Below are 8,976 nucleotides of genomic sequence, written 5' to 3'. Positions count from 1 at the left end.
TTTGGACAACCGGTTTAGGTTCCTTTTTAATCTTGTTATTAATTAAAGTGATCACTAATATTTTAGAATTATATGTTGCATGAATGTTCAACCAATTTAGCTTAATAATAATTTGGAGCAAATTGAATATTTTGTTTGTATGCCTTTGAGATCGCATGAATGCTTTTCACTATAAGAATCGAGTAGAGGCCAATACGGGCGAATGTGACTCCATGACTCACTTCGTACCATCATCCCCGATCCTCCTTTTGTGGTTCCGAACCATATGGAGTTAGTAATCTCATAGATTATGAATGGGGTGTAACCTTCACGGGTCAATAGTTGTTGCCTATCGTTGTCCCTTTATCGTGGTTGCCTTTTATGATCCGTGAACGGTTTATAAGTTCCTTAAAAACTTGTTGGCGGCTCCCTACTTTACTTGTCCCTAATTGTATTATGTCAATTCCCACTTCCTATGATTGCCAAGAATATTCACCATATGCTTTTACGTAGGCGCACTTCAAACGACGCCTACAAGCATCAATATCGAGGATGAGCTAATTAAGACTGCTGGTAGTAACAATAATAACACTTGGAAAAACAAGAAGAATGACCATCCTTCTTCTTCGTCTTCTAAGCACGAAAATACTACCAACAATATAAGCCAAGTTGATCTCAATTAAGTGTTAGCTCTTGATGCTCCATTGCCCAAGAAAAAAAGAACTTACACTCCTTTAGGAATGACTTATGATGCGGCCTTTGATCGCCTTTACGGTCAAGGCTTGATCACACCTATTGGGCCATTTCCAGAGCCAAAACCTGAAGAAAGGAGCGCCAAATGGAATCCCAATGCCCATTGAAAGTACCATCAAGGAAGGGGCAATACTCCGGAGCAATGTTGGAATTTGAAGGACATCATTCAAGACTTGGTGGATGCAAACAAACTTCCTGTCCCTCCAAGCGGCAAGAAGTAATGAACACAAGGCGCACATCAGATCCTTTGTGCAAGATTTCATGATTTCTTTTTTTTTTCTTTATCATTCATCTCCATTCCCCCATTCATGTCTAGCATAGGTTTTCCATTTCGAATTTTTATATGTTTCATGTGTTTCGTTCACCTTTTCCATTAATAAAATGAGCAACTTTCCTTTACATCTCGATCATAGCATTTTTCATTCACTTATTCTCCGAAAAAAAAAACACAAAAAAAAACTATTACTGAACTAAACAAAAGGTACACCAATGACATGAGGCACCTTTGCAACCCTGTCATTCCTTGTTAACCGTTAAATCACATTCCATTTTTTCATCAACCATTTTGAACCTCGTCTAACGTTTGGCCTTCATTTCTTCAACCCACATTCACTTGACCGTGGGATTGGAAGATGTATAATTGTATAACACTTAAAAAGAAAGTTAAAAAATAAAAAAAACGCATCAAAGGAACAATAAAACAATGTCTAAAGGCAAGTGTTCCAATGTCTTTGATACGAACACGTCTCGAATTGCGTCTCTTATCAAGTGCTTGGTACTGTGCCTGAGAAACAGGAATGCTAAGTGAGTGATGGACCGCATGATCTGAGATTGCCTACATTGATTTAAAAGAATAAAAAAAAGAAATTCAAAAAAAAAATGTTGAAAATAAAACTTGCAAAGTCTTATACATAATTGCATATCTTGGGGGCTTCTCACGGGTCTTGAGCCTTTTACCCCTTTCTTCGTTGAACCATCAGCTTAACCACATTACAACCCTTGGAAGACCACTTTGAGGTGTACATACACTTGTGCAAAATTCGGTTAGAGCTACGTCCTGCCTGATTCCTAACGGATACGTTGGCAACCTCACATTGAGGTGCGGCCACATTCATATGCATGATCGAATTGAAGAATATCCAATGCTTACCCCTATGACGCTATCCATCTAGAGCTAACTTGGGGGCTTGAACCCACATCATTTAGCCTACCTAGCCTAAAGGGTCACCATTTCAACTCTTCTCACATCTCCTTACATCACCATAGCCTTTGCAACCTCACTTTAGTATCACTTTCACACATACATAGCCATATCATCTTTCCCTTAGGAACCCTTTATCGTGAAATCTTGTTTCCCCACTGTGCATGTTTCATCATCTTTCAAGATAACATTCATTAGAAAAAACATTGTATACTTTCTTAGCTTCCTGACCTAAGCAATATTCATTGCTTCATGCATCGCATATCATGCTTAGCTTCAAGACCTAAGTGACGTTCAAGATCGCTTCTTTACACCATATATGATTCTTAGCTCCATTACCTAAGTTCATTCATCTATCGTGTCACATGATGTAATTGTCCTTAGCCTCCTGGCCTAAGAACATGCATCATGCATACATTATTTTCAAGACAAGCAATTCAACCCATACGATTCATTTCGTCTTGCTTAAGGAGGAAGTTCAAAACTTCTTCCTTTTTTCATTATTTTCTTTTTCAAAATTTTTTATCGAGGGAAGCTCGAAAACAAAACTTCATTTTTCACGTCTTTCTTTTTCGGGAGAAAGTCAGTACCTTCCACTCGTTTCATGACAAAAATGATAGAAAATTTTTGCTTTTGCATTTTTCTGTTGCTTGTATTTGCACACACATACCATATACACACACAACCACAAGTTGTATACATGTCATGTCGTGTCAAGTCAAACTTGGTCAAGTTAGTTGGTCAAGTCAATCATAGTTTATACGAGTCCCTTGGCAAATTTTATTTTGCAGGTCTCAATTACAGCCCACGTTCGGGGACAAGCAGACCATATATATCCCACGTCCGGGGACAAACAGACCATCTACAGCCCATGTTCGGGGACAAGCGGACCATCTATAACCCACGTTTGGGGACAAACGAACCATTTACAGCCCACGTTCGGGGACAAGCAAACCATTTACAACCCACGTTTGGGGACAAGCGAACCATCTACAGCCCATGTTCGGGGACAATCAAACCACCATCATTTCACGATGCAAGGTTCTCGATACAAAGAGACTTGCAATCTCATCATCAGATAAGTCTTTCCTCAAGAATGGAAAGTGTCATCCGGTGGATTTCTTCAAGCATAGAAAGCCGCCAAATTTATATGTCGACTTTCCTCAAGCATGGAAAGTGTCATCCGGTGTATTTCTTCAAGCATAGAAAGTCGCCAAATTCATATGTCGACTTTCCTCAAGCATGGAAAGTATTATCCGGTGGATTTCTTCAAGCATAGAAAACCGCCAAATTCATATGTTGACTTTCCTCAAGCATGGAAAGTATCATCCGGTAGATTTTTTCAAGCATAAAAAGCTACCAAACTCATCATTCAAATTTCCTTAGGCATGGAAAGTATCTCAAAAAAACGTCATCCGGTGGATTCCTTCAAGCATAGGAATCTACCAAACTCATTTGTCACTGATACACTGGTGTCAGATAAGCATTCTATCCCTTTACTTTTTTATCTGTAGAACTAACATTTTTCTACAAGTGTCGGCGTATAGAAAGTGATTTAGGATCGCAGAACATCTTAAATTATTCTCCGTTCCTATCGACTACTTTGACTATCGTTTTCGAAACTGACGTTTCTACAAACTCAGTCAAAGTGGGGGCTTCTGTAGACACCTAAAAATGTCTCCCCAAAACCAAACGTGATGATGAACAACCTTTCACCGCCATTATTATTGGTCGATTTAAGTATTTAATCTTTGGAGTAATTAAATCCATGTTTCCATTCAATACATTTCATAAACCAATCCATTTCCTAGCTCATTTCCCTAAACCATAACTTGTTTTCCACTTTTCGTGTCCACATCGCAAAACCGAGAGAAACTGATTTTTGTGGCTTAATAATTTTCATCCAATTGTTATTTGGTTGGATAGGCCTTGAAATAAGCTTTCCAACAATATGTCATAAGCACAATTCCGATTTAAAACGAAGAAGATATGAGCCAAACACTAAACTCGGCCCAAAATCGACACCCTTCTACTAAAATAGCCATAACTTAAAATATACAAATTATTTTTACCTGATTATAATTGGGTTAAAAATTATACTTGATAAGCTTTCCAATGATATATTATATGTCTTATTCCGAGTTACAAATCAAAAGTTATCGCAATTTTAAAAACGCATAAAAAACTGGAATCGTCGCGCAAGCAACAAAACCACCGCGTCGCGGGGGAAGTGATGTAGCACGGTGTTTGGTACCGTTTCATGGCAGTTTGTACCGTTTTGCGGTACACATAATGTGACACGGTGCTTTTCCGCGTCATTCTCCTCGTGATTTTTTCACCGTGACACGGTATACTGTACCATGCCACGGTGGACTTTGCCACGTCACGGTACACATACTGTGACACGGGGCAGCTCCGTGTCCTTTCTGCGTAAACCGTTCACGCGTTTTATCTCCTGTAGCCTAATTATTTCCCGCGTCACACAATATTCCCCCGTGTCACGGAATTTTCTGTCGTGTCGCGGCAATTTTCTGCAGTGTCGCGGCATTATTATTTAGGGTTTTTATCTTTTTAGGGTTCCGTGTGTTCCCTCTGCTCATTTTCCCTATAAATACCCCCCTCCTTTCTACAGTTCGGGTCATCAAATCATTCTCTCTTTCTCTCGTTTACACCAAAAATCATTCTCTTCTCTCTCTCTCTCTCATATTCTAAGTCTTAAACCTATATTCTTAATTACACCATTCTTCCTTAAGCTCTCCAAGGAGTCCATACTTAACCCGAGGTTCCGTCCTTAAACCAAGGCGTGAAAGGTATAATTGACCGAGGGTTTGGATCAAATCAAATTTACATTTATTTATTTTAATTTCAATTTGATTTATTTTTATTGAAGTTACTAACAGTTTTTTCATGATGTAGCAATTCAAGAAAACGCGGAAAGTGAGTAATTAATCACTTAATTACTCTTATTTTTATTTTATATTACTAGTATCATGATTAGGTTTATTATTCATATTTGATTTGACGAACAATTTATTGCTAAATTGCCTCCAATATTAATGTTTGTTCTATTATTTATTATGATCACCATATTGCATGTTTAAAGAGAATATGTAATTGAAAATCACGCCTAATAAGATAATTTGGACAACCGGTTTAGGTTCCTTTTTAATCTTGTTATTAATTCAAGTGATCACAAATATTTTAGAATTATGTGTTGCATTAATATTCAACCAATTTAGCTTAATGATAGTTTGGAGCAAATTGAATATTTTGTTTGCATGTCTTTGAGATCGCAGGAATCACTTTTCACTACATAAATCGAGTAGAGGCCAACACGGGCGAAATGTGACTCCATGACTCACTTCGTACCATCATCCCCGATCCTCCTTTCGTGGTTCCGAACCATATGGAGTTAGTAATCTCATGGATTATGAATGGGGTGTAACCTTCACGGGTGAATCGTGTTGCATATCATTGTCCCTTATCGTGGTTGCCTTTTATGATTTGTGAACGGTTTACAAGTTCCTTAAAAACTTGTTGGCGGCTCCCTACTTTCCTTGTCCCTAATCGTGTGACTGGTCCTATTGTTTGACCAATGCGGACAAAAGAGAGCAGGAATTGTTTCATGTCAGAGGCTTATAAGCCTTAAGGCATGTAGCAATTGAATATGATTTTCTTAGGGCAGCTATAGATTATTGGAGTCCAGAAACTCATTGTTTTAAATTTGATTATGATGAAATTTGTCCCCTGTCGGAGGAATTCGGTGCCATCTTTTGTTTTCCTGATAGAAATCTCATTGCAATGCCTACCCTACGTGAGTATTATTACCAAGACTTTGAACGCCATCTGAATCTGACAGATCCAAAATTAAATAAAATTGTGTGTGGTAATGAAGTGGATCTAGAAAAGCTTGCGAATTTATATTTCAATCGTCATGTCTCTAAGTCTTATCACGTATACCGTAGAAGGGATTATATTTTTTGCATGTTTAACAAGCTTTTATTTGCAAACGGTAGGGTAGGACATGCTTGTTTAGCGTCTGTACTTGAACATGTTGAATTTGGGAGATCTCCTATGCCTACTTGCCTTGGAAAAACTTTGCGTGGCCTTGACGAAGCAAAAGCTGACCGAATCCATTAGGAAGGGCTCTCTAGTACTGTTGCAGGTAAAAACGCCCCCCGTGACACATACCAGGCACCGTGTCATGGTACATATCTGCCGTGACACGGTGCATTCTGCCGTGTCACGGTGCTGTTCTGCATTATTTTCGACTGATTTTTTTTTTTCAGATTTGGTTGATGGAGCGTTTATAACTTTTTTATGCCCCCGACGATATTGAAAGTATAGTCCCAATGATCTGGTCCGTAAGAAGAAGAATCTCTGCAAACATGTCATATGATGATTGGAAGGTCTTCTTTGCAAAGAGAGAATTTTCCATTCGTTGGGTGGTGCCTTGGTGCACTACTACAAAATCGGCCAAAGAGACCCGTCCAAATTAGCCAAAGAGACTGCCTTAGAGGCGGTCTCTAGCTAAGCGGTCTCTTTGGCTAAGAGACTGCTTGTGTATAAGCGGTCTTAAGTTGCAATACAAAAGACCTATTATCAAAGAAAAGCGGTCTCTTTAGGCTGTTGATATTTTAATATTGTTAAAGCGTAAGAGACGGTTTTTGTCAGAAAAGCGGTCTCTCTTTTTCAAAAATTAAGACCACTTTTAAAGATAAGTGGTCTCTCTTTTTGAAAAAATTATACCACTTTTAAAGAAAAGCGGTCTCTGTTTCATTTTTGAATTGCATGTGTGGAGACCACTTTTAATGATAACCGGTCTCTCAGTACCTTTTTTTTTTTTTTTTTTTATCGAATTTTTAAATCCCCTGCTGAATTTAATATATTTGCGCCAAAATTTCCTGAATAGCTGTATATATATATATATATATATATATATATATATATATTTATTTTTTTTTTTGTCCACAACCTGTATACATCCTATCCCATATTATAAAATTGCACCAAAAATCCTTGAACCTGCTAATATATATATACATACAAATAGCATTCATAAAAAATATATATGCATACAAATAAATTTGTACTCCAAAATCTAAGATGCATACAAATATATATATATATATATATATATATATATATATATATATATATATATATATATATATCCAACACAGTACTAATATATGTACACTATCTAATAGCCAATGTATCAAAATACAAAATGTAGAGATTTGTCAAGTATTATGACTACCCTAATCTAATTTTATACTCATCATGCTGAAATCACCAATCACTAAGGTTCTTCTGGCTCATCATGATCAAGAACATATTGAATCCATAAGTCTCTAATCTCGTCAATATCTTCCGAAGAATATGTGCAAGGGTCTTTGGGAAAAATCTACAACATATGCCATTGCTAAATGAGTAAAGAAAGATAATTGCATAATAATTATGAAATAACAACAAATTAGATTTCCAAATGAGTAAAGAAAGAAAATTACATAAGAGTTATGTATTCATATCACTCTTGCTAACTAATAACATAGTATCATGACTAACACTAATCTAATTTACTAGCTAGGTTATGTATGCACAAAAGAAGTAGCAGCACAAAGGGCAGTAGCAGCACAGTAGCATAGAATCAAGAAAAGGGCAGCAGCAGCAAAGTTTAAACCTACTGGGTAGTTCAGTTTGTCTGCAGCAGCTATTAAGCTCAGTTATCAAGAAAAAGGCAGTAGCAGCATTGCATGAGTATATTGCCAAAGTTCAGTTTATATTGACTAGCTGCTCATCATTGCATGAGTATATTGCCAAAGTTCAGTTGCCCAGGCCAGTTGGTGTTTATATGTCCAAAGACCAAAATATACAAGTGAACTGACTATATATATACTGATCATGTGCATTATTCTCTAAAATAAGTACTGTGACAGAACATTTTCATGCATAATTTTGGGACATTTTCATGCAGCCTCTAATAGTTGTTGTCGAAGAGAATACAACTGTTCTCAGTGACACACCTGACATTCTTCAAAGTGAAAAAGTATGCACTATGCTGTTCATTGTTTGCAAATCATTACGCTTCATTTATCTTTCAACTTTACTATGTTTGCTAAAAAAAAAAAAATTAACCACCAACTACACTTCAATTTTACTGACTCATGTGAGCTGAATTTCAAGCACCTATTGAAGCACAAGCAACCACAGCAGCAACAAGCAACCATTGCAGAAGCTAAGCTGCTGGATGCCCTGTGCGTGCATCAGTGCTAGCAGCTAGCATTGTCAATGTACTCCCTCTTTTTTTTATTAGGTAAAACATTCCTCCTAGGCACGTATGTGAATTCAAAACATTGGCCAATAATGTATTTGATTATCAACAACAACAACAATCAAACAGCATATAGGAAACACAAGAAGAAGGGGCAGACATAGGGGTTTACATATAGGCTTAAATAATACCAAGTAAAATGACATGTACTATGAATATACCTGCTCAGAAATCCATAAAACTCTGTTCTGTATAATGTCCAGCATATAGCGACATACAAAGTATCCACAGTGCTTTGTGTATGCAGATTGTACAGGACACTGTCACAAAAAAATAAACATCAACACAATTTTGGATTTTATTATTGCACTACTAAGTATCAAATATGCTAACAATAATAATAACTTACATGTGGTTGCTTCCACCCAATTTTGGGATTTTTTTTAATTTTCTTGATATCTTTTCGATGCTTAATACTGAATTTAATTATTCCCCTACAAAATCATTTTTATTAGATAATAAGAAAAACACAATTTAATCAAATGAATATTTTAGTAATACATACTCATTGATGATTTTTTTGTGCAAATGAGTTGATTTCGTTTTCTGCTCCAAGTGGATCTAACCAATACACCAACCCATTCCATGGACTAATCACCGCTAACGTCCAATGCAGACTAGACATTGTAAAATAAATAATAGTATCAATTAAAATTTGTGGATTTAACATAACACATTAAAACAAAAAGGAACACTTACTTATCATTAA

General features: G+C 36.7%; 1 long non-coding RNA gene across 1 annotated transcript; it reads right to left on the bottom strand.

The window, feature by feature from the left end:
• Positions 1-7,148: 7,148 nt before the first annotated feature.
• Positions 7,149-8,691, bottom strand: LOC145611437 (uncharacterized). Its single transcript, XR_014106381.1, has 3 exons — positions 8,617-8,691; positions 8,429-8,527; positions 7,149-7,340 (listed from the first exon to the last, which is right to left on the bottom strand). It is a non-coding gene; the product is annotated as an uncharacterized LOC145611437 (long non-coding RNA).
• Between the last annotated feature and the right edge of the window lie 285 nt (positions 8,692-8,976).

The sequence above is a fragment of the Chenopodium album genome, chromosome 3 (assembly GCF_948465745.1).
Source record: "Chenopodium album chromosome 3, dcCheAlbu1.1, whole genome shotgun sequence".
Classification (NCBI taxonomy): domain Eukaryota; kingdom Viridiplantae; phylum Streptophyta; class Magnoliopsida; order Caryophyllales; family Amaranthaceae; genus Chenopodium; species Chenopodium album.
This window is presented reverse-complemented; position numbering and strand designations above follow the sequence as displayed.